Source organism: Eubalaena glacialis, chromosome 5 (assembly GCF_028564815.1).
Source record: "Eubalaena glacialis isolate mEubGla1 chromosome 5, mEubGla1.1.hap2.+ XY, whole genome shotgun sequence".
Taxonomy (NCBI): domain Eukaryota; kingdom Metazoa; phylum Chordata; class Mammalia; order Artiodactyla; family Balaenidae; genus Eubalaena; species Eubalaena glacialis.
Window position 1 is genome coordinate 127,219,265 of NC_083720.1, and position 27,554 is coordinate 127,246,818.

The 27,554-nt window shown below is 35.3% G+C and overlaps 1 protein-coding gene across 4 annotated transcripts in view; it reads right to left on the bottom strand.

Moving 5' to 3' along the window:
- BANK1 (B cell scaffold protein with ankyrin repeats 1) overlaps positions 1-27,554 on the bottom strand; it is a 314,550-nt gene that overhangs the window by 88,431 nt on the left and 198,565 nt on the right. The gene's annotated exons all lie outside the window — the stretch shown is intronic.

Below are 27,554 nucleotides of genomic sequence, written 5' to 3' on the forward strand. Positions count from 1 at the left end.
ATCAATTAATTAAGAAAACAAATAATTGGTAACAGGCAGATGGCAAAATTCTCACAAAGGACAAAGCAGAGCAGTTGGGATAATGTACAACCCCATCCAAAAGCAAGAGGTCCTGTTATGAGCGAATCCCAGCTTTTACAGAAATCCACCAGAGGTTTCCCTCAGGAATAGTAAACTGTAATAAGCATTTCTGCAGCATATATCACAACAGCCCCTAGGCTTTATATACATACATGGCAAACTAAAATCAAGTAACTCAATCTTTAATTGGAATTTACCAAAATTAAAAAATATTCTTTTTTCTGATATTTTTGAAAGGCATTTTCTTTCATACTTAGTTATCCACAACCTTTTCATCTAAACATGAACCATCAAATATTAAAGCTGGAGGAGACCTTAGTCCAAACTTTCCATCTCACAGATGAAGAAATCAGGGGCCTGGGATGATTAACTGCTGTGCCCAAGGTCACACACAGTGATTAGCAGCATTGCCAGCATAAGGGCCCAGGTCTCTGACTCTATGGCACCATGTTGGTAAACACAAAACTACCTAATACAACCAGTATGAGTTTGTTACTAAAGTACAATAAATTGGGAGAAACAAAGTAAATATAAAAATGGAAGAAACAACTTAAGCTTAGGCTGCAAGTTCTTGGTGGATCTGTTAGAAAACAGAATCTGGAAGGCATTTAACCAAAAGCTTTACATCATCTACTGGGTTGTGCCAGCTTTTTAATTTGGCAGAAATAAAGGATATTCCCTGAAATCAAATACCCTGCCTAGGATTCTGGGCTATAATAAATTAATGAAGTGAGTTTCTCCTCTTTATTAGATTATCAGTGGCTACCATTTTCCAAGACAGAGATAATAAAACACCATACCATAAAATGCTCTATCAGCAAGTGTTTCTTTAGTGCCAAATAATTATTAATGCTGGGAATGAAATATGCTGGATCAGCTTTGGCAATGCATTTAAAAATCTCAGGCCCTGAAATCTCTACAGCCCCATGCCCCAATTTACCACACTTAACTCTCTCAGCTGTATTTCTCTCTTCCTATTGCTTTCTGTAATAGAGAACTCTAGAATCAGAAAACTGGAAGGGTTTTATAGGATTCACTAAGCTAGTAATTTAAGAGCAAATAAAGTAAATTGCCTGAAAGAAACCATGATTGCTACCACTGGTGAAAGCCTAACCAAAAAGTATTAGAAGACTATATCAAACTTTCCCCAATTGTTTTAGGGTCTGTCCTGTTTCAGAGTTACTTCCATATTCTTTCAAACCCAGAGCATTCAAAAATGCATACCACTGGGGCTTCCCTGGTGGCGCAGTGGTTGAGAGTCTGCCTGCCAATGCAGGGCACACGGGTTCGAGCCCTGGTCTGGGAAGATCCCACATGCCGCGGAGCAACTGGGCCCGTGAGCTACAACTACTGAGCCTGCGCATCTGGAGCCTGAGCTCCGCAACAAGAGAGGCCACGATAGTGAGATGCCGGCGCACCGCGATGAAGAGTGGCCCCCACTTGCCGCAACTAGAGAAAGCCCTGGCACAGAAACGAAGACCCAACACAGCCAAAAATAAAATAAATAAATAAAAATTCAAAAAAAAATAATGCATACTGCTTATACGGACAGGTCCTTTGCAGAATCAATGACTAGATTCTCAGATAACAGATTCCATAAAAATTGTGATCTAGAAAGATAGAAAATAATCTACAAGACTCCATGAAAACTGACTGTGCCTTCGCAAGTGGTTCAGATTAGCTGTCTGGAGGAACGAACAATACTTTCTGAGGGACTGTGGGTTTACACCTCCATACAGATTTGGGCTGACTATAGGGTGATCAACCTAAGCTTGTCCAGATTTTAGCACCGAAAGTCCTAACTCCCAGGGCACACCTCATTTCCAGGCAAACTGGGGCAATTGGTCCTCCATTGTATAAAGTGTTGTTATTTCCCTAAATACAATTTTTTAGGTATCCAAGTAGTTGAGGAAAATCATAGGATTATATTTTGTCATAAAATAAAAAATATGCTTGAATCTTTTTATTTTTCTAAAATTTTTAATAGATCTTTATTGGAGTATAATTGCTTCACAATACCATGTTAGTTTCTGTTGCACAACAAAGCGAATCAGCCATATGCATACACATGTCCCCATATCCCCTCCCTCTTGAGCCTCCCTCCCATCCTCCCTAACCCACCCCTCTAGATCATCGCAAAACACCGAGGCGATCTCCCTGTGCTATGCGGCTGCTTCCCACCAGCCAACTATTTTACATTCAGTAGGTATATAGGTCGATGCTACTCTCTCACTTCACCCCAGCTTAGCCCTCCCACCCCACGTCATCAAGTCCATTCTTTATGTCTACCTCTTTATTCCTGCCCTGCAACTAGGTTCATCAGTACCATTTTTTTTTTAGATTCCATATATATGTGTTAGCATACGGTATTTGTTTTTCTCTTTCTGACTTACTTCACTCTGTATGACAGACTCTAGGTCCATCTACCTCACTACAAATAACTCAATTTTGTTTCTTTTTATGGCTGCGTAATATTCCATTGTATGTATGTGCCACATCTTCTTTATCCATTCATCTGTCGATGGACATTTAGGTTGGTTCCATGTCCTGGCTATTGTAAATAGTGCTGCAATGTTACGTAATAGAGATTAACTTTCATAACCTTTCGATGTCTAGCAGGTCATTCTGCATATGCTATGGACTTTGGGAAATGTACCATCTTGCTCTTTATTTATTTGCAATTTAAGTGTTTCACCAGAAGCCAGGTGGGGAAGAGTGATGTGTAGAATGAGTCATCCTCAGAAGAGACATGTATAAAGAAGAACAAATCCTGAATAATGCTGCTAGGTTCTATTCTAATATAGTTTCTACGAATTGCTATGCCTGTCATGCATATGTCTTTAAACACAAGCTCTGTAAAAGACTAATAAGATAATGGTAAAAACTTTGAATTTAAAATCATGAAATCTAAGATATTCTTAGTTGAACGAACGAAATACTTGTGCCCATATTTCCTATGTCATCACTTTTACAGTTTTGTGGGAGGGAGGATTTACCAATAAATATCTACATTATTTTGTAACCCTTCTTTTTCAGTTATAATTGGTTTATTTTGAGAGTCCATTGCATAGGGTGATCGGTATATGATTCCCAAACGTTTCCTGTTGCCCTGTGGGGATTTTTTTGTCATTGTTTTTTGTTTGTTTTCTCATTGAACTAAAATGGCAACATGGTTCAGTAAGAAAAGCACATGCTTGGAATAAGACCTGAGTTCAATTCCTCTCTTGACCATCTACCAGCCACATAATTTTTAACAACCCCTAAACGTCCCTGAGCCTCTAATTTTTCATCTGTAAATTGAAGGATTTCACCAATCTGGGCTGAAAGCATTGCTTATATCTTATGCATCTATGTGCCGAAAAGGGTCTTGTTCAACTGCTCTCCGAATTCAGACAGAGTTTTGCACACTCATAGGTGTTGGTGAGGATTTTGTGGCAACCTATTCTCTGTACAGTCTTTAAAGACTGGGTCTGTTAAATAGAAGGAGATGACCCAACTTGACACATACATGCACATGTACACAAACAAATGCATCGTCTTTGTTTATCTTTGAAAAGTCCTACTTGGTGGGTATTTTTTTCTTTTTTCCAGGTATACATGGAACTGGTTTGTGTAAAGCACTTGTGGAATGCTTGGAAAGTCTCAAGAGGTCTTAGAGCATGGTTGAAGCTTGTATGAGTTAGAGTTTCACATGATCACTTGTCCATGGGCCAATAAAGCCATTTCCTGGGCTCATTTTTAAAAACAGTGTCAAGAACATGATACTCCTGTGGGATAGAGTAGAAGACACTTTCAGCTTCTCTGTCTGTCTCTCTTTAACCCTTAGACATGAGATCTAAAAATGTACAAGGTAAAAAACTGTCAAAACAAAACCAAACCAAAAAACAATTTACCTGACTAGGAAAACAAAGGGCTTGTTTGGGACACTGTGCGTGGGCATGCCTGCCAGCAGTCTTCAAAGTCATTCAGTTTAAACTGTTAAGTGACCACAGTTGCAAAAACTGTTGTAATCACTCACTCCACATTTGTTTTCGTTCAAGAGGCAAATGAGAAGGTTTTCACAGGCACAAGCCTAAGGACGGCAGGATAGCAAAGGGACTAAGGAGATGGGCTTTGGAGCCTAGGTAGCAGGATTCAAATCCCAGCTTAGACCCTCACCAGTTGGTAGACTTTGGCAAGTTACACGACCATCCTAAGCCTTTATTTTCTCATACACAAAATGAGGATATTGTTTACCTAATGGTTATAATAAAGATTAACAGCCTAATATATGAAAAATCCTGGTACTTAGCTTGTACTGAGTGTTCAGTACATGAAAGCCACTATTAAGAAGGCATTTTTAGTTAATTTTATTGAATACTTACTATATGCCAAGTGCTGTTCAAAGCCCATTACATGATTTAACTCATTATCTTCACAAGAACCTTGTGAATTAAATACATTATCATCTCACTTTTATAAATGAGAAAATGGGGGCAAGGATAAATTAAATATCTTGCCTAAATTTTCTTGCATAAAGAATTTGTATTTTGATGATCTTCAATGTTTCAAAACATACTGCATTCTGTAATCTACTTTGTAAAAGCTAATAGAGGTGTAACCACACTTTATAAGTGAGGCCAGGATTCAAACATGGGATGTTTGGATCTAGATGTTCTTTGCTTAATGTTTCTGGAGAGCCTATGTTTCTCCTAAGAGTAAAAAGATTTGGATGGAAAATGTATTCCACCTTTTACATGTCAAACAGTTTGCAAATGACAATTCTTTTTCTGGAAAGTTTGCAAATGACAACGCTTGTTCTGTGAAAATACAATAAAAGTAAGTTTTAACATAAGCAAGGTGAAAATTAAGAGAAGTATCTCAGAACTCATGGGGGAAAGGGTACGTATTTATTAGATTTGTAGAGCACCCACAGAATGCAATATATTTTGAAGCATTTAAGGACATCAAAATAGAAATTCTTTACGTGAGAAAAACTTATAAAGTCTTTCATGTTCATTCAGAGCCAAAGAATACCACTTTTGTTTGTTGCTTTGCTTGTTTTGTTTTTTATGAGCTGAACAAGAAAAATAATTGAATTTCTCTTGTAAATCCAAGCAGTGCCTAGGATACTCTCTGATTATATGCTGATATCCTCTAAAGTCAGAGTCAAACATTTTGCTTTTTCACTAATGCAGTTATTAATTACTATGGTCTGGGGCTAAAGAGTATACGGATCTTCTTCTGGAAGCTTTCCCAGGGATGTGCAATCTGAAAATCATATAGCCCAAGTAAAGTGGTACGTAGTGGTGTTGTTCTTTTGGATGCTCTGCTGGTTTTGCCTTTTAAAGCAATCACTCTGCAGATTGGGAAAGGTTAGAAGCGGCAGGGTAGGGGTAGGCTATTCAATCCACAACCACATTATACTAAAATTATGATAATAATTTGGTTAACCATGTCTCTTCTGCCCATCTCTGCCTGTGTTCTGCATCCTTACCCTTCATCTGAAACTCTGAAATCCCATTTTCAAGCCCTATCCTCTCATCCTCTTTTAACTCTTGCTTTTAAAAAAATCGACTTCATTTTTTAGAGCAGTTTTAAGTTCACAGCAATATTGAGCATAAGGTACAAGATCTCCCATATATCCCCTCCCTCCACACATGCATAGCTTGCCCCGTTATCAACATCCCTCACCAGAGTGGCGCATTTGTTACAACTGATGAACCTATACGGACACATCATTATCACCCATAGTCTATAGTCTACATTAAGGTTCACTCTTACATTCTATGGATGTGAATAAATGTGTGATGACATGTATCCATCATTATAGTATCCTACAAAGTAATTTTACCATCCTAAAAATCCACCTATTCATCCCTCCTTCCTTCCTAACTCCTGGCACCCTGATCCTTTTACTGTCTCCATAATTTTGAACACTTTCTGTCTTTCCTGTACTTTAATCTCATTTAAAAATTTGATCCCTCAATTTCTTTTTTTCCCTGCATTTTGCTGGTCTTACGATGGCTTAAACTGCAGTCATCAAACAATGCAGACCCCAAGGTCAATCACTTCTACTTGTCTTTCTCAGCACCCTTAAATCCAGATTTCCTTGTCTTTCCCCATGCTTGCTCAACCACTAAGCAATTTAATGCCAATCTGATCACTGCTTTTCTTTGCCAGCCTCAGAAGGCCATGCCTTCATTATTCGTGGAGATGGACCTCCAGGTATAAGTCTAGAGATGAAGCTCTTCCTAAACAAGTTATATTCTGATGAAGTCATCTGGATGGGCTGGGTACCTGCTTCAGTTTCCAAAGTTGGCCTGTCAACATCAAACTCAGATGGTTTGTCTTGCTCTGCTTCTAATGCTTCTATACATTAGATTTGACACTTACTTCTGGCTTATCCTCGTGCCTGACAACCACATCACACATGCTCTTAACCCTTTTTATGTTTTCTAGATTTCTAAGTTAGATTTTGCATCTTACCCATGGACTCTCCGAAGCTAACCTTAGCTCACCTATAGTTTTTGCTTCTCTGATATCTCGAGTTACAGCTTAAAGTCATCTTGCCCCATGAAATTAAAATAGGATAGCCTTGCACAGATTGGTTGGCACTAAAGGGAAAAAATTGTATAACTGTGAGAACTGATGTCTGCATATGTGAAATGGACTTCAGGCAGACCTGAAATATGAGTTTGCTAAATGATAGTTATGCCAAGGAAGTTGACCTTTGATTTATCCAGTCTCATGATAAGAACTCAGAAATGTTCTGGGTTGTTTTCCTGCATCTAGTTCCTAGGCAGGAATGTATTCAGTCTTTCTAATCATCAATTACAATTAGATGGAGGACGGGCTAGAGGTAATTTAAACTCCATAACAAATATAGAAAAGACAAACTTCTTTAACTGGTACGATCCTTGGTCTGTGTAGATGATGTTATCAGTAGTATTTTGCCCTTTGAGAAGATGTGGGGAATTCGTTACCATCTCATTGCCTATTGTTTTGTGGAAATTTTGTGTTTGCTTTCATATTTTTTTAATAAACAAATTATGTAGATTTTAATCATGTCTATTGGTTTCTTTCTGCCCATCACATCACCATTCTATTTTGTGACAAGCACACAGTGTATTTTTGGTTTTTAAACTCAAAAGCTTAGAGCTTCAGAACACTTTTTTTTTTTTAGTTGACCTTTTTTAAAAAAATTTATTTTATTTCTTTCTTTATTTTTTGGCTGCGTTGGGTCTTTGTTGCTGCGCGCGGGCTTTCTCTAGTTGCGGCGAGAGGGGGCTACTCTTCGTTGCAGTGCGGGGGCTTCTCATTGCGGTGGCTTCTCTTTTGCGGAGCACGGGCTCTAGGTGCACAGGCTTCAGTAGTTGTGGCTCGCGGGCTCTAGAGCGCAGGCTCAGTAGTTGTGGCGCACGGGCTTAGTTCCTCCGCGGCATGTGGGATCTTCCCGGACCAGGGCTCGAACCCGTGTCCCCTGCATTGGCAAGCGGATTCTTAACCACTGAGCCACCAGGGAAGCCCCAGAACACTTTTTTCACGTCTTGTTGGCCCCTTCTTCCACCACCACTACTGTCAGATTCCTAATGCACCCTAGCTCATTAACAGTCTGGGTAACTTCAATTTGTATTTATTATTACATTATGTTGGTGTTATTTGTTTATATGTCTGTCCTGTTAGAAGCTGAACTTTTCAAAAGAAAGGACCTTACCTTGTTCAGCTTTCTTACTCCAGTGCCTAGAGTATAATTAAATGTGTTGTAAATTGGTCAATGTTCTCTTAGATCTTCCTATTTTAATGCGACCTATTTAGTATTTTTGGAAAGTCATGCATCTTTATATCTATATTCCTTTGTCATTTGAGACTCTTAGTAGAGTCACATGCTATGTTCAGAAGACCTTCTCTACAGCTAACATAGCTAACATACATGGGCAAAGCTACAGTGTTAGGATGCAAATAATACTGAACTTGAAATCAGAGGGGACTGAGATCCAGTCCAGTTCATTGGTTGTGTGGCCTCAGTGAAGAACTATTTAAATTGCCCGTGCTTCAGCTTCCTTATCTCCAAAATGAGGGAGCTGAACTAGTACTCATTTGCTTCTAGTTACGTTAATGTTTCGATTTGTTCATACTTAAGGAAAATGCTGTTTTGACTGCATCTCTTTGATGACTTAATAAAAGTTTGTCTTTGAATTGTACAGACGATTCAATTTCTTGACAAAGGAGTTAGCCAAATTTTGTTATCCACAGACTGATAGTTTCTGGTATAAATGAAATTGTTAATTTTCTTTTCTTTTCTTTTTATGGGATGAGATATCTTGAGTCAGTGTTTAAGCTTTCAGAATAAACCCCAAATGTATGTCAAAATTTACTGGTCGACAGACCTCAGTATTTCTAACCTCCTTTAGTTAAAAAAAAAAATACCTTCAATGCTAAAATATGTGAGTAAAATTCATGATAATCTTCATTTTTCCTGACACTGATATTTTGGTTATGTCACCTGATGTAAGCCACTTAAGTTCTTTCCAAGGGAGCTCCTCATCTTTAAAACGGAGGGGGTGTGGGTATACTTAACTCACATGGGGGCTAGGAGGATTAAGCGAGATATTAAGTATGAAATCACTGTGAAAACATTAAGCATGAAGGGAACATAATTCATTATTGTTTTGAAATATTTAAATCAAAACTCCTAAATTTTACTACCTTTTTAGCCCCAAATAATGTATTAAGACATAACTTACTTAAACGGAATGACTTATAGGAAGATTTCAGGCAATCTTTAGTCTCTGTGTGCAGAATCCACTGACCATCTTTACCCCTTGTTAATTAAGCAGAGGGAGCTCCAGGCTCAGCATCCCACATGCTGACTGTCTGACACGTTTGTGGCTCCCCTATCCCTCTCCTGCTCCTTGCCCATGATGCTGACTCTAAGGGAGTGTTCCAGCCCGTCCCATTCCCTGTAGGCATTCTTCTACAACTCGCTTCATAGCTGCAAAGCACACGGCTTTTCCTCTTGTCAGACTGTATTCTGCTTGCAGTCAGCCTAAGTGCCATTAATTGCCCATTTTCTGACAGTGTCAAATCACTGCTCTGGCCTCTGTGAACCTTGGATCAGGTTCAGTCATACTCAAGTTGTCCAAGTATAAAGCCTGAATCCTTCATCTGCACTGCCAACTGTATATTGGATTCTAAGTGATTCTGCTTTCAAGGTATTTTCTTTAAATTATTCAAGAATTGTAGGATGGGTTGAGACTAAGCATGTGTTGCTTTAGTTGAAAAAGAAAACCAGGGGAAAGGGTTATTTAAGTAAATACAAGGAATTTATAATGAATTTCTATGCTGCGCGGCATGCAATTTTCTTTATTTAATTATTTTTTTGTAATAAAATAGCTAGAAAGAAATATTTCAGTTTTATTCTGAAGGCTTTAAGTTTCAGAATGGAGCAGAATGCAATTATTTTTTCTTTCATGCTGGCTGCTGCCGGGGCTGGGATTTATTTAGGACCAAAATTTTAAGGCACTAATGTGTCCTCAGGCCAAATTACCCAGGACAATTTGTAGAAGACCATATTCATACAGACTTTCCTATAAAATAGAGTCTTTTATTCAGAATAATTCACTGTTTGAAAAGATATAGAATAGGCAGGAAAAATAATAAAGGGAATTCACTAGCTTATTAGTGGCTCAAATTTTTCCACTATCACCACTTCACATCACATTTGGAGAAAAAAGAAAGGAGGGAGAGAGAGGATGTACGATCATTTAAAAATACTTCTTTGTTGGAAAAAATAACAGCATTACAGTGGGGAAATCCAGCAGACAGCACTTTGTTTGGCTGATCAAAGTTAGTATCAACAGTAATGAGAATAGCAACATCAGGTCTCTTGGTACAACGTACTGAGGAAGGCACAAAGTCACTGCTCCGGCACTCCTACCCAAAATAAATAATCTAAATTTAATCATGAGGGAAAAAAATCAGACAACCCCAAACAAAGAGATTTTATACAAAACAACTGCACTTTTCAAAAGTGTCAGTCATGAAAAGGAAAGGAAAATTGTCCCAGATTAAGGAGCCTCACATAACAACTAAATGTACTCTGTGATTCCGGGTTGGATCCTGGCCCAGAAAAACTATATTGATAGCAATTGACAAAAATGGAAGAAGTTCTTTAGGTTAATTAATAGTATTGTATCAATATTTCCTGATTTTGAAAATTTTAATGTTGTTATGTATGACGTTAACATTTTGGGAAGCTATGAAGCTTTGTACTATTTTTGTGACATTTTGTAAGTCTGAAATGATTTCAATCTGAAATTTTTAAAAATAAAAAATGCAAATTTAAAACCGCAGGTCATTGGACCTGTGCTAAGATCACACAGTGGTAAGTGGTGTCCCATTCAGAGCTCCACCCTGACTGCCAAAGTCATGCTGCTGAGAACACAGAAGAAAGCAACTGCGGTGTGTTTCACACTTAAGGTTTTATATTATAGTACTACATCGAACACCATGTTTATCACTTTATATAAAAGACACCATGGTCAGTAGGAAATGGTACTAACCATTTATTTGAAATGACTCCTAATTTTGGCCCTATCATTTTATATGTAGGGATATGGCCTGAATTGCCATACTGAATTTCCAAAAACAAAATAATTATTTATTACAATTTTTTTCTTCTAAATCTATACCATTTCTCTGCATTTTAGGGTAAATTAGTAGGAAAAACACTCTCAATGAGGCACAATCCCCTTGATATTTTTCTCTAAGTGTCTTGAGGATTGCAAACCCCAACCCTTGATGGCACACAGAATTTATCAACATTCAAGTTAGAAATAACAAGGTAAGGTGACTTACCTTGCTGATTTTGTTTTTGAGCAAACAATATTTTGCTTGGTATAAAAATCAGTAAGATTTAAAACTCTATTAAACAGATTTGAATGACTCATGTATTTTATTTTTACCTAGAATATAACATCAACTGCTTTATTGCTATAGATAGCTAAACATTAATTACTCGATTTATGATGGAAAACTATTTTTTCCCATGAATCTTACAATGTGAAAAATAGTTCAGCTGAGCTGAGTCTGAAAACTCACAATTTTCAAAAAGGATAAACTGGACCAAATCAGAACAGTGATGTCCATCATAAACTACTGTAGCTCAAACTCTTAACACCAGTTCATCCAAATGTTCGTGTCACAAGATAAGACGACTATCGACAAACTGATCTCATGATAACTCATCCCAAAGATGAGTTCCAAAGATAAGGCCACTGACAGTTCTAGCAACTCCCCAGTTTGCAAATTCTGACCAACATTGTCAGAATTCTGCCAGGACTGAATCCTGTAAGTATTCTTTTCCTACACTATCCCTTTTGAGATGCCTTCTTCACTGTTACCTGTGAGGCGCAGTCTCTCCGGCTACAGCAAGTAATAAACCTAACTTTGTTGTCTACTGATGTGTTCCTGGAATTCTTTACCTGAGAGGCATTGGTAAATGTTATTTTAGAGAGTCATTTTAATCAGCAGAATTTTATTGTGTAATTTTAGGAGCTGTAAGCAATGAGTTTCTTCAGGCTGCCCAATGCCTTGAAAAACAGTTAAGCACAGAGACAAGAGGAAAATGAGTACCTATGTTACGCAAGAAATAGAATAAAATCTCCCATGTTGGAAACTGTGAGGATCCAAAACACATCCATAACACTCTATTAATGTGAGGAATGAAGAGCAATTCTGTCCTAAAGATGATCTGAACAATGGCTCTCAACCTTGGCTGCCCATGAGAATTATTTAAGGGGCTTTAAAAATACTGATTTCCCAGGGACCATGTTGGACCAATTTAACTAGAATCTCTGTAAATGAGGCCCAGGAATCTATATTTTAAAAGCTTCTTACATGATTCAAATGTGCAGCCAAGAGTTGAGAATCACTACTTTAGGGTGTCCACATAACATTCTACTCTAATGCTTATTATAATGTTCATTAAATGCTATTGCATTCAACTACCCATCAGTTTAAAAACACTGTGTGACTTGGTATAAAGCACCACAGTTTAAAAAAGGAGAAAGAGAGTTGATCATTTAAGAAATTCCCTGACTTAGGATAAATTTGATGGAAACATAATAAAACCTGATAGCAAAATCTGAATTTAGAATAGCTTCTTCCTGGCACATAGGATGTTTCGGAGAACTGGAAAGCATGGTCTTTCCAGAAGATGAAGCTTCTGGATAAATATATACAGAGCAGAGAAGGAGGAGTTAGATACCCTCTTAACAGACACATCAACTTGGAGACAAAATGAGGTGGCAAATGTCAGAGGCCTTTCCCGCCGCCAGGATATTGGTGGGTCCCGCTCCACGCTCACTTAATATATGTCCAGGGAAGGCCAGGAGCTATAAAACTAGGGAGATAAAGATGTTGCCTTCATAAAATGTTATATAATGATCTCCAGAGCCAACATTAATGCCTTTTGGATCAGTTCTGGTTTTGAATTTATGGACAGTGCTGTTTCCTTCAATAAGTTTGAATAATCAAGGGCTTGACCATTATAAAAACGAAGTTCAAGAATGATCCAAGCTGGAATGAGTCAACAACTGATGCAGTCCCTGAAAGAGTCCTCTAAAGACTTGTCAAAATACAGTTCTTGGAGGCTGAGATGAACGTACACACATTATGTGCCACATCTATAGTCAACAGCTAGTATAATAGTGGGAAGGAAATGTAGTTGAAAACGTCATCAAGTTGTATTAAAACACTCTGAAAACCTCACACCAGTCAGAACGCCATCATCAAAAAATCTACAAACAATAAATGCTGGAGAGGGTGTGGAGAAAAGGGAACCCTCTTGCACTGTTGGTGGGAATGTAAATTGATACAGCCACTATGGAGAACAGTATGGAGGTTCCTTAAAAAAATCAAAATAGACACAAAATAGACCATATGACACAGCAATCCCACTACTGGGCATATACCCTGAGAAAACCATAATTCAAAAAGAGTCATGTACCACAGTGTTCATTGCAGCTCTATTTACAATAGCCAGGACATGGAAGCAACCTAAGTGTCCATCAACAGATGAATGGATAAAGAAGATGTGGCACATATATACAATGGAATATTACTCAGCCATAAAATGAAACGAAATTGAGTTATTTGTAGTTAGGTGGATGGACCTAGAGTCTGTCATACAGAGTGAAGTAAGTCAGAAAGAGAAAAACAAATACTGTATGCTAACACATATATATGGAATCTAAAAAAAAAAGTGGTTATGAAGAACCTAGGGGCAGGACAGGAATAAAGACGCAGATGTAGAGAATGGACTTGAGGACATGGGGAGGGGAAGGGTAAGCTGGGACGAAGTGAGAGAGTGGCATTGACATATATACACTACTAAATGTAAAATAGATAGCTAGTGGGAAGCAGCCACATAGCACAGGGAGATCAGCTTGGTGCTTTGTGACCACCTCGAGGGATGGGATAGGGAGGGTGGGAAGGAGAGGCAAGAGGGAGGAGATATGGGGATATATGTATATGTATAGCCGATTCACTTTGTTATAAAGCAGAAACTAACACACCATTGTAAAGCAATTATACTCCAATAAAGATGTTAAAAAAAAAAAAAAAAGAAACACTCTGAAAAATGCTTTTGTGTAGCACCTTATGCCTAGCAGTCTGCAGATAAAGGAGAGGAGTGAACAAAACATTCAGAGCAACTCAAAAATAACCACAATAACAAAAATACAACATTAATGGCACGATCATATGTGTAATTATGCATAACTTCGTATCTCAGGGAACATCCTTGAAAGTGAAAGTACAGGCTATTTCAGTTCTAATTAGGTCTTTGAAAGCTGTCTTAACTCCTAGGAAGTGTTTTGATGCTTTACATGTATAGAAAACATATGTTGTGAAAACGCACAAATCATAAAATTTGAGTCAAACGATGTCATGTAATTTGCTAACTATTCTACAACTGTTTTAGATAAATACATAAACTATATAAAGCGTTTCTAATGGTAATTAAACCTTGAAAGAGTCAGGATAAACTAGTTTGGGTAATAACCACAAACATCTCAGGAGCTTAACTCAAGAAATATTTATTTGTTTTTCACTCCATGTGTTCACTGAGTTGCCAGGTGACCTCTGCTCTACCTACTCATTTTGGGACTCAGCCTTATCTCAACGTCTGCCTCTATGATCACCTCCACAGTGGGAAAGAAGTGTGGGGAATCTTGCACTGGGTCTTCAGGCTTCCTTCCAGAGGCAATACACATCACTACTACTCACACTTCATTGATCATCCAAACTTGGCGTCTATACCTGACTTCAAAGGGGCGGGTAAAAAAAAAATACTACCATCTGTCCAGAAGGAATGTAAATTTTCGGAAGAGGTCCGATGACTCCCATAAACCTGTATCAGATTCAAATTAAAGTAAGAGCAATAAGGGTAGAATATGGTTTCTGCTCTGTTTTTAATATTTGTAGTGATCAGAAAGGCTTCCTTGCACTTAGGAAGTACTAAGAATTACTTGGAAAAGTAACAGGGACTGATCGTACAAAGACCCCAAGGTCACTGAGAGAGAATAATTCACAAGAGATACGCTTTATTGGTATGAAATATTTTAGTATTTGTAGACTTTTAAATCAGTATGTAAGATAATATGAAAACCGTGAGTCAGTAGACTCTGGTGGAGACCATGAAGGCTGGGTTTGAATCCTGGCTCTGCCACTCACTAGCAGCATGACCTTGAGGGAGTAATTTATCCTCCCTGTGACTCAGTTTCCTCATTTATAAGTGGGGACATAATATTAATGCCCTCTTCATAGTTTTATGAGGATTAAGTATATATATATTATAGATTAAGTATATATATAATATACAGATTAAGTATATATATAGATGAGTATATATTATAGATTAAGTATATATATTATATATATAATATACACACATCACTTTGTAAATATTAGTAAATGCTATAAGTATTTGCTATAGTTAATTGGATTGATTAGCCATTTGACTGATTCCTTACAAGGGCTGGATAAGTGAGGGTTGAGGACAAATTTGGTCTCTGAAGATAAATAGCCATGCTTCCTAAGAGACAGTGTCATTTAGACCAAGCATCAGGAAGCTTGGCTCTAGCCCCACTTCTGCCCCTAACTAGTTGTGTGACTTTAGTAGATCATTGAACATTTTCTTGGCATCTCTTTTCTTTCCTCTCTTAATTTTGTTATTTCTAGGCTAGGTGTACTTAATTCAACTGAAAATATATGTACTAGGGATCTTACAGTGTATAAAATGTGAAAAGTTTACTATGCTGCAGAGCAGTAATCACAAGAGAAGAATGTGTAAATGAGAAGCAAATTTGACAGGAAATGTAGACCTTCAGAGTCAGAAAAAAAAATTTATCAAGTAGATGGTGATGAGGTATTCCAGTACAGAGAGTACAGCATGAAAACATCTCAATAATATCAGTATCTACCATTTATTGAATGCTTACAAGATGCCAAGTACATTTACTTTCATTATTTCTTGTCCTCAAAACAACTCACAGAGGTGAATTTATTATCCACATTTTAAAAATAAGGAAACCAATGCTCAGCAAGATCCATGTAACTTGAATCTTGATTTGTCGGACCTCAGAAGCTAGTGATTTCTTTCATTTATGTTATTCCATGAAGACGAGAAAAAGTAAGGGGCAGGATCAGGAAATAGGGAGCAATTGTGTTTGCCTAGGTCATTTGGTTTATTTAGGGAATTAGCAGGAATGCAATTAGAAATGTCTCTTCCACGTATTAAAACCATTTGTTTCTGTTGTCTAAAACTTAAGTTCAATTACAAGAATATGTGCATTAAAAAAAATTTATTGGAGTATAGTTGATTTACAATGTTGTGTTAGTTTCAGGTGTACAGCATAGTGATTCAGTTGTACATATACATATATTGATTCTTTTTCAGATTCTTTTCCCATATAGGTTATTACAGACTATTGAGTAGAGTTCCCTGTGCTATATAGTAGAACCTTGTTGGTTATCTATTTTATATATAGTAGTGTGTGTATGTTAATCCCAAGCTCCTAATTTATCCCTGCCCCCAACATTTCCCCTTTTTTAACTAGAAGTTTGTTTTCAAAATCTCGGAGTTTGTTTCTGTTTTGTAAATAAGTTCATTTATATCATTTTTAAAATTAGATTCCACGTATGAGTGATATTGTATGATATTTGTCTTTCTCTGTCTGACTTACTTCATTTAGTATAATAATCTCTAGGTCCATCCATGTTGCTGCAAATGGCATTATTTCATTCTTTTTAATGGCTGAGTAATATTCCATTGTATATATGTATCATATCTTCTTTATCCATTTCTCTGTTGATGGACATTTAGGTTGCTTCCATGTCTTGGCTATTGTACATAGTGCTGCAATGAACATTGGGGTGCAGGTATCTTTTCAAATTATGGTTTTCTCCAGATATATGCCCAGGAGTGAGATTGCTGGATCATATGGTAGCTCTATTTTTAGTTTTTTAAGGAACCTCCATACTGTTCTCCATAGTGGTTGTACCAATTTACATTCCCACCAGCAGTGTAGGAGGGTTCCCTTTTCTCTACACCCTCTCCAGCACTTATTGTTTGTAGACTTTTTGATGATGGTCATTCTGACCAGTGTGAGGTGATACCTCACTGTAGTTTAGATTTGCATTTCTCTGATAATTAGTGATGTTGAGCATCTTTTCATGTGCTTTTCGGCCATTTGTATGTCTTCTTTGGAGAAATGTCTATTCAGATTTTTTGCCAATTTTTTGATTGGGTTGTTTGCTTTTTCGACATACAGCTGCATGAACTGTTTGTATATTTTGGAAATTAATCCCTTGTTGGTTGCTTTGTTTGCAAATATTTTCTCCTATTTTGTGGGTTGTCTTTTCATTTTGTTTATGGCTTCCTTTGCTGTGCAAAAGCTTTTAAGTTTAATTAGGTCTCATTTGTTTATTTTCATTACTCTAGGAGGTGGATCAAAAAAGATATTGCTGCGATTTATGTCAAAAAATGTTCTGCCTATGTTTCCTCTAAGGTTTATAGTGTCTGGCCTTACATTTAGGTCTTTAATCCATTTTGAGTTTATTTTTGTGTATGGTGTTAGGAAGTGTCCTGATTTCATTCTTTTACATGTAGCTGTCCAGTTTTCCCAGCACCACTTATTGAAGAGGCTGTCTTTTCTCCATTGTATATTCTTGCCTCCTTTATCATAGATTATGTGACCACAGGTGCTTGAGTTTATCTCTGGGCTTTCTATCTTGTTCCAATGATCTATATTTCTGTTTTTGCACCAGAAACATACTGCTTTGATTCGTGTAGCTTTGTAGTATAGTCTGAAGTCAGAAAGCCTGATTCCTCCAGCTCTGTTTTTCTTTCTCAGGATTGCTTTGGCTATTCGGAGAATACGTGCATCTTGAATGTCTGAAACACCTGCCTCAGGGGTCCCATAGCACCCTACACATACATTTATTTAAGGCCTTCTCATATACCTCACCTCTTATAAATACATTTATTGAAACATCTTAAATTATTTGTTTATAGGTCTGTAATACACAGAGTTTCAAGTTTCTTGAAAGGAAGGATCATACTTCATTCACCTTCCTATCCCTAACTTCCCACCACAGTGATTGGTAGATATTAAACAAATATTTGTTGAATGAGCGAGTGAATGAAGGAATAAATGAATTAATGCTTTTAGATATACTCTTTGATGCTTGAATACTTCCTTGACTTTTAGCAAGCTGTCTCAAGTCCTTTGAAATCTGATAAGATATACATCTTTAAGAAATGCAGAAAACATACAAAGACTTATTTTGCTAGGGGTAAATGCTATTATAATTAATGTCAGGACCATGAAATCTTCTACTGTTTGTTGAACACAGTTTTCTACTTTAAAAATTACTTAATTTCATTTTCATATTGGAAGATATTTTGTACTGATAATAAACATTAATGGAAACACATGATTTCACATGCCAATATTCTGATCTGCAACAGTTTAAAAATATTTTTGTGGTATACAGCAAAGTCAACTAATCCAGCAGTGATGAAAACAGTAACACTAACAAGCAACACTCATTTCCAGCTCACAAGTTAAAATTTAACACTCTTTCTCCAACAGCATGAATTTCTGCTGTGGGAACTCAATAGTATTAAGTGGTAATAACTTTCAAAAAACAAAATAAAATGTTGGCTTGTGTATATGGGCAAATCTTCATCAGATCAATGATGGTATAGGATGTCATCTGTCCTAGTAGTTGTCACTTCAGGCCACATTCATGATCATATGATTTCATAGCTGTTAAGATACTCAAAGGATCTTGTTCCACCCTCCCATTTCTTATGTAGAGAGATATTTAAAATAACTTAGGAGGATAGTTTCTTTCTGTTTTTAAAGGTCTCTGAGAATGAAATGGCATTTATTCCTCACTCCAGAATCTCCTTTTCATGTTTAGCACAGTGATAATCAGCATCTTACATCTATTTGAAATTCTGTCTTTAATTATTGGTTTCTTAAGAATTATTGTTATTCTATAAAACTACCAATGGAAGTTATAATAACATCCCATAGTTATACAGTACTTTTTCTTCAAATTGCATGCTATGTGTATAATAATTCTGCGAGGTTGGTGGTAAACTAAAAATTATCCTTGTTTTCTGGATAGGGAAATTTCATCACAGAGTCTTTCATGGTAAGCTAGTGGCCGTGAAGCTGGGATTAGCTGTCTTATATACAACGAGAACAATTGCTTGGTATCATTTTCATAAAATTCTACCATATTTTTAAAAGAAGGATGATATTGCTTGTGATTTCTACTTTGTAGGCTCACCACCATAATCCTTAACTTTCATCTTAGGACCTCTTTTCTAAAGACTTATCAATTTTTTTATTCCTATTTTTTTTAGCTGTGTCAGATCTTTTGTGTCCTTTGGGAATTTGGCACTCTAAGCTGGACACAACATTTCAGTAGAATTATGACTAATAAATATTTAGGTTTTTTGTAATGGAAATGAAATTCTCTGCTCACTCCAACTGGATGTACTTCATATCTGATGTCAGGATGGCTTGATGTAACTATATATTCCCCTTTCTTATCTATTGTAAACATAACTGTGATTTAATACACTGGAAACATATTATGATTGGCTGTGTAATTTTAATTCTCAAGTACTTTGGGCTTTTATATTATCCTCTGAGTACTTCTCTTCTCTTATGCCTGTGCCAAAACAATAATTATGTCCAATATGATATTTGGGCTACTTGATGGCAAATGAATTAAAATAATGTTGAAAGTGAATAAGATAATTTGGGGAGGCTTTGAAGCACTGACAAATCTAATGTTTCAAGCTAAATGATTCCCTTCTGTGTTAAATATCTAGAGCTTTTTTTCTTTCCTTCTTCCAAAAATTCCTTTTGGTGGGAAGTCTTTAATCAGATCTACCTATTTCCTTTAATCTCATGGCTAGCTTTTAAATATCTGTGAAGATTATGCTATGCTTCAGATAAATCAGGTATTCATAATTTGGTCTTGTTACAACAGGAGGCCTCTAATTATCTGGAGGTGGTGTCCTGAAATTGTAATAACTACCACTCTGTGCCAGGCACTGTTGCAAGTACTTCATATATTTTAACTCAATTTATCCTTCTCTAAATTTGTTTTGAATAAATTGTGGAAGGTATCATTTTATGTACAGGGAAATTAAGATACAGAGATTTAATAATTTACAAAGTCACAACAGCTACTAAGTGGTAGAGACAATATTTAAATCCAGGCAGTATGGCTGACAAGTCCAATCTTTTGAACATAATGCTAATTTGCTAATAACTTCTAAAAGATTTCCACACATTTTATGTAGTTTTCCCTAACATATAACATGGTTAAATGTAAATGCCATATTTGAGAATAGTTGGTAAATGTGTATTTTAAAATAAAAAAATCAGTTTTAACTTCAGATTATCTATAAATTGGTTTTGCAGTTGATTTGCAGATAATTTTAAGATAGATAAAATTTGATATTCCCATTACTGGTTAGGAATAAGAAGAAAAATAGTAATTATGTTCCCATTACTGGTTAGGAATAAGAAGAAAAATACATCCTAAAATGTGGAGCCAGATCACAATTTGTTACAGAATATCTACAGTGTGCCTTGAAAGAGAATTAGAATAAAAGTAAAGTAAAATGAAATCTTTAGAAATCACTCACAGAATGATCCAATCACAAGTTTTCATTATTTAAGAAAATTAATTTTGGGGGGAAGTCTCTACATAATTTTGATGAAATTCTGTGCCTGCATATATGAGTAATGTTAGAGTAAGTTTATCGACTATATAAAATCTATTTAATTTGTGGCATTGTTTGGGAGGTGTTTTAAAAATCACACTTCATGATTATATCCATTGAATATATTTGTCAATATATGCAATATAATACAACTGCTTCTCTCTTTACGTAGTAATGATGTTTTTGAAACATTACAAGTAAATCAGGTATAATAATACATATGATAATCCAAATGTGTGATAGAAGCTCCATATTTCATGAATATGTAGTAAGTACTTCTGTTGAATGAAGAATTGCTTTATAAAGTTATTAATCACTCACAATTTCTGTTAAAAGGAATCTAGCATTTAAATAAATCATATTTGTTAATCACAGAGTAAAGGTGTACCTATTTGGCTAAAGTATTCCTTAGGTGTGATATATAGCACAATAGATAAAAAAGCAATTCTTAATTAGACTTCACAAATGGTAGAAATTTCAAGTAACCAAGAAGTCTAATAATTTTTATTTTTAAAAGAAAATTGGCCAGTGTCATAGACCATCAATGCCACATGGGTTGTTAAAAATCCTATCTTTAAAAAAATACAGTTAGGTCTTCTGGTTCATGGCTGTGTAACTCATCATTTTCCCTGTCTTCCTGGAAATTATCCAAAAATAACAAGAAAGAAAAACAAAATTAATTACCTCTATTGTTAATGAAATTACAGGACAGACACCAAAAATATAAAAGGTAGCTAAAAGCTACCTAGTTCTTATAGATGCCATCAAAGGAAGGTGAGGGAAGTGGAGGAGAGACTGTTTGCAGAGACTTCAGTTGCAGCAGAACCCAGGGAGAAACCACACAAGTATAGTTCTTTGAGATGAGGGGCCCACCTTGAGGGCCAAATGCCTTTCCTATAATAGGAGGTACACCGGGGAACTGAGAAATAGCAGAACCACACTCCTCATCCCCACTAGACTATACCTAGTTTAGAAAAGCAGAAGCGGGGGCAGGCAGGAGTACACCCAGAAGTGCACAGAATAGCCATTCTATCAGTCTTAGTTTGTGGCAGCTGAAACTTGAATTGTCTGTAAAATAACTATGGCCTCTTTGCAATTAGATGAAAGTTTTGTGGGAAAATTGGACTCATTGAATGTCAAGTTTTAACAAAAGAACTAATATAGTAGCTAAGAAAATACATCAGAAGAAAAAATGATGAAGAAAGCAGAACTTTTTAACATATGAAGAAGCTCTCACCAAAAACCCTCTGCCATAGATCAGGATAAATATTTAAAAGTATTGTACAATGCCAGTGTTACTAAAATGTGCCAGAGCATATGAAAAAAAGAAATATTTCCAAATTCTATTTAAATACTGAGTACCAAAACCCAACAATGACTACACAAAAATATGCTATGGAACATTTATACTCATGAATTTCAATATTAAAATAATACAATTTCTCAGTTAGACTCCATCAGCACCTTAGAAGAAAAATATATAATGACCAAGAGAGACTTAATCCAGGAACACAAAAGTAGTTCAATGATATTGAATCCATTCTTTTATTAGACTAATTAGTCTAAAGAGAAAAATAATATGCTTCTCTCCATTGATACTAAAAAGGCGTCTGACAAAATTGAATATGCATTTTTGATGAAACACTCCAAGATAAAAACCAATAAAAACTTACACAACATGATAAACATATTTATTTAAGTCCCAAAGACAGTATCAGGTTCACTGGGAAAATAATAAAGGTATTTTCACTAAAGTTGGAAACAAGGCAAGGATACCCACAATCACAACTGTTAAATAACAGTGCATTGAATTAATAGTTACAATTAATGAGAATAAAATTGAATATACAAAAATTGGAAAGAAGGGTGGAAACTATCACCATTTACAAATGATGTATTGTATCTTTGAAAAATTCATGAAGATCAAGTACAGTATAAAACAAACATAAAAATAATTTAGTAAAGTCCTTTTAATGTACTGTTGAATTTAGTTTGCTAGTATTTTATTGAGGATTTTTGCATCTGTGCTTATCTGGGACATTGGCCTATAACTTTTTTTCTTGTAGTGTCCTTGTCTGCCTTTGGTATCAGGGTAATGCTGGCCTCATAAAATGAGTTTGGAAGTGATTCTTCCTTGTCTATTTTTGGGAAGAGTTTGAGAAGAAGTGGTACTAATTTTTTAAATATTTGGTACAATTCACCAGTAAAGCCATCTGTCCTGGACTAATTTTTGATTGCTGATTCAATCTCCTTACTAGTAGTTGGTCTATTTGGATTTTCTATTTCTTCATGATTCAGTGTTGGTAGGTTGTATATTTTCAGAAATTTATCCATTTTTTCTAGGCTATTTAAATTGTTGGTGTATAATTGTTCATACTGGTTTCCTTATTATCCCTCTACTTCTGTGATGTCAGTTGTAATGTCTCCTCTTTTATTTCTGATTTTATTTACTTGAGTTTTCTTTCTTTTTTGTTAATCTAGCTAAAAAGATTGTCAATTTGTTTATCTTTAAAAAAAAAAGCTTAGCTTCATTGATCTTTTCTATTGTCTTTCTAGTTCTATTTCAATTATTTCCACTGGATCTATGTGAACTCTTTCTTTCCATTAACTTTGGGCTGAGTTTGTTGTTCTTTTTCTAGTTCTTTGAGGTGTAAAGTTAGGTTGTTTATTTGAGATCTTTCTTTTTTCTTAATGTAGGTATTTATTACTATAAAATTCCCTCTTAGAACTGTGTTTGCTGTATCCCACAAGTTTTGGTATGTTGTGTTTCCATTTTCATTTGTCTAAATATATTTTTTGACTTCCCTTTTGATTTCTTCTTTGATCCATTGGTTGTTTAAGAGTGTGGTATTTAATCTCCAGATATTTGTAAACTTTCCAGTTTTCCTCTTGTTATTGATTACTGATTTCATACCACTGTGGTCAGAAAAGATGCTCAACATGATTTCAATCTTCTTAAATTTGCGAAGGCTTGTTTTGTGATTTAACATATGATCTAGCCTGAAGAACGTTCTACGTGAAGTTGAGAAGAAAGTGTATTCTGCTGTTGTTGTTCAGAATGTTCTATATATAAGTCCACCGGATCTAACATGTAGTCTAAATCTAATGTTTCTTTATTGGTTTTCCAGTGGGATTTATTCCTGGGATGTAAGGATAGTTCAACATCCATAAATCAACAAAGATGATATACCACATTAAAAAAATGAAGGATAAAAACCAATGATCATCTCAATAAATACAGAAAAAGCATTAGAAAAAATTCAACATGCTTTCAGGATAAAAATGCCCAACAAATTAGATATAGATGGAATGAACCTCAATATAATAAAGGCCATTCATGGCAAGCCCACAGCTAACACCATGCTCAATGGTAAAAAGCTGAAAATTTTTCCTTTAGATCAGAAACAAGACAAGGATGCCCACTCTCACCATTTTTACTCAACATAGTACTGGAATGCCCAGCCAGAGCAATTAGGCAAGAAAAAGAAATAAAATGCATCCATATTGGAAAGGAAGAAGTAAAACTGTCACTATTTGCAGATGATATATTATGTATAGAAAAACCTAAAGACTCCACCAAAAAATTGTACCAAATATTTAGGAGTAATCAATGAATTCAGCCAAAGTTGCAGGATACAAAATCAATATACAAAAAAACTGTTGCATTTCTGTACACTAATAACAAGCCATCAGAAAGAGAAATGGAGAAAACAATCCCATGTACAATAGTATCAAAAAGAATAAAATATTTAGGAATAAATATAACCAAGGAGGTGAAAGATCTCTACACTGAAAACTCTAAAACATTGATGAAAAAAGTTGAAGATGACACAAATAAATTGAAAGATATTACGTGTTCATGGATTGGAAGAATTAATCGTATTAAAATGTCCATACTACCTTCAGTGATCCACAGATTCACTGCAATACCTATAAAAATTCTAATGTATTTTTCACAGAAATAGAAGAACAATTCTAAAATTTGTATGAACCACAAAATACCCTGAATGGCTAAAGCAATCTTGAAAAAGAACAAAGCTGGAGGCATCACAGTTTTGATTTCAAACTATATTACAAAGCTATAGTAATCAAAACAGTAAGGTATTGGCATAAAATCAGATACATAGGTCAATGTAATCAAAGAGAGAGCCCAGAAATAAATTCATGAATATATGGTCAACTAATTTTTGACAAAGGTGCAAAGAATACACAATGGGGGAAAGGATAGTCTTTTTAATAAATGGTGTTGGGAAAACTGGATCTCTAAATTTAGAAGAATGAAACTGAATACTTGTCTTATACTATACACAAAAATCATTTCTAAATGGATCAAAGACTTGAATGTAAGACCTGAAGCCATGAAACTCCTAGAAGGACACATAGAGAGTAAGCTTCTTGACATTGGTCTTGGCAATGATTTTTTGAATTTGACACCAAAAGCAAAGGTAACAAAAGATTTTAAAAAAATGGAAGTACATCAAATTAAAAAGCTTCTGCATAGCAAAGGAAACAGTCAACAAAACGAAAAGGTCACCTATGGAACAGAAGAAAATATTTGCAAACTACATATCCAATAAAGGGTTAATATCCAAAATATTCAATGAATTCATACAACTCAATAGCAACAGAACCAAATAACTCAATTTAAAAATGGCAAGGGACCTTAATAGACATTTTTCCAAAGAAGACATACAAATGGTGAATAGGTACATGAAACATTACCTCAACATTACCAATCATCAGGGAGTGCAAACCAAAACCACAACATATCACCTTGCATCTATTAGAATGTTGATTATTAAAAAGACAAAAAGTAGCAAACGCTGGCAAGCATGTAGAGGAAAGGGAACCCTTGCGCACTGCTGAAAATGTAAACTGGCACGGCCACTATGGGAAACAGTATGGAGGTTCCTCGAGAAATTAAAAGTAGAACTATTATGTGATCCAGTAATCTCCTTTTGGGTATATATATCCAAAGAAAATGAAATCATTATCTGCACTCCAACGTTCATTACATTATTCACGATAGCCAAGACATGAAACAATCTAGATGTGATATATGTTTTATATATATATATATATAAAATATGCAATATTATTTAGTCTTAAAAAAGAAGAAAATCCTGTCATTTGTGACAACACGAATGAACCTGGAAGGCATTACTCTAAGTGAAATAAGCCAGACAGATAAAGGCAAATGCTGCATGGTATCACTTATATGGAATCTCAAAAAAAAAAAAAGTGATTTCAAAGAAACAGAGAGTAGAACAGTAGTTGCCAGGGCCAGTAGTTGGAGGGAGAATGGGGAGAGATTGTAAAAGCGTACAAACTTTCAGTTATAAGATAAGTAACGTCTGAGGATCTAATGTATGACATGGTGACTACAGTTGCTAATACTGTATTGTACAATTTAAATTGGCTAAGAGAGTAGACCTTAAGTGTTGTCACACACACAAAAGGTAAATATGTGATGTAATGGGCGTGTTAATTAGCTGGATTGTGGGAATCCTTTCACAATGTAAGTATATATCAAATCATCACTTTGTACACTTTAAATATATTACAATTTTGTCAACTGTACCTCAATAAAGCTGAAAAAAATAAATTAGTAAGGTACCAGTATCAATACACATAAATCAATTGCCTCTATTATATATAAATGATAACTTGTCACAAGATACAGATGAAGACGTGATTTGTAATTGCAACAAACAAACAACTGCTGAGGAATAAACTTAACAAGAATGAGGAAAACAAAGAAAAATATAAGACTATTCTTAATGACATGAAAAAAACCCCACGAGGATAAATGGAATGACACTGTGGTTTTGGAGAAGACTTAACATCATAAGGGTGTCAATTATGTCAATCTAAAAATAGGTTAATTTATAAATCAAAGTAATCCCAATGGTATTTTATTTTTCAGAACCACACAAGGTTTCTCTAAAGTTTGGAAGAAAAATTAAATAAGAATATCTAACAAAATTTTGAGAAGAAAAAGAGCAGTGGATGGAGGGAGATTAAAACACATTTCTAATGAGTGGTTCAAGAAGAGAAAGAGAGAGCAACAGAACAGAACAACAAAAATTACAGAAATCTACCAAAATACACATGGATATTTATAACATTACGTGAAATGGTGGCATAGCAAATCAGTAGGGAAAAATGAACTAGGGATTGTTGCGACTATTAGATATCCATTTGCAAAAAAAATCTAATAGATCCCAGCTTCACTCATTAAACCGAGATAAATTAATTCCAAGTGGATAAATGATTTAAACATAAACATAAAAGTTATGAAGGAAAAATGGCAGAATTATTTTAATAATCTCTTCAATAATCTAACATTGACACAAAAACCTGTAAACAACCAAATGAAATGATTGATGAACTTAGCAAGCCAAAAAATGATAAATTACTTCATAGACCAAAATGTTAGTAAAGTTAAATGACAAAGGAGAAACTGGGAAAAACTTTTACAATTTATATTATAGACAAAGTGCTAGTTTCCCCAAAATCTAGATGACTCCTCAAAATGGAGAAGGAAAAGACTAACAGTCCAGCAACAACAGCAAAAGGGGCAAAGAATATTAATAGTGTTTACAGAAAATTTCATGCAAATTGTTTGATAACATATGAAAAGATGTTTAATCTCATTCATAATAAGAGAAGTGAGATATCCCTCTACCTCTAGAAAATGGCGAAATTCTAAAAGTTTGATAAGTAATAGTAAGGAAATCAGCTACTCTTCTACACTGACCTGTAAAGGAGTATAGTACTTCACCATGTACAGAGGGCAATCTGGCAATCTCTATCAAAATAGATGTATTTATTTATACATTTACATAATCTATATTTACATTTATATGTAAATACATAAATTAGAAGCCCCTAAGAAGGTGGCAGTCAAACTCAGACAGTTGAGATTTTGTTTTAATGACCTAACGAAAATAGCAAATTTCACATCATTTATTAAGACTTTCTTTATAATTTTCTCTTGGTTTGTAGGTCTTTTTGAAAACAACTTATTCTTTAAAAATGCTGATAACTGACTCTATGAAAAGGAAACATTTAATAGCAGTGTGAATCACCTGGAGCATTTTAATAAGAGCCAGGTAGTTTTTCTACTTAGAACAATAAAGGGTTGTTACTGTTCTTTTCTCTTTCTGGA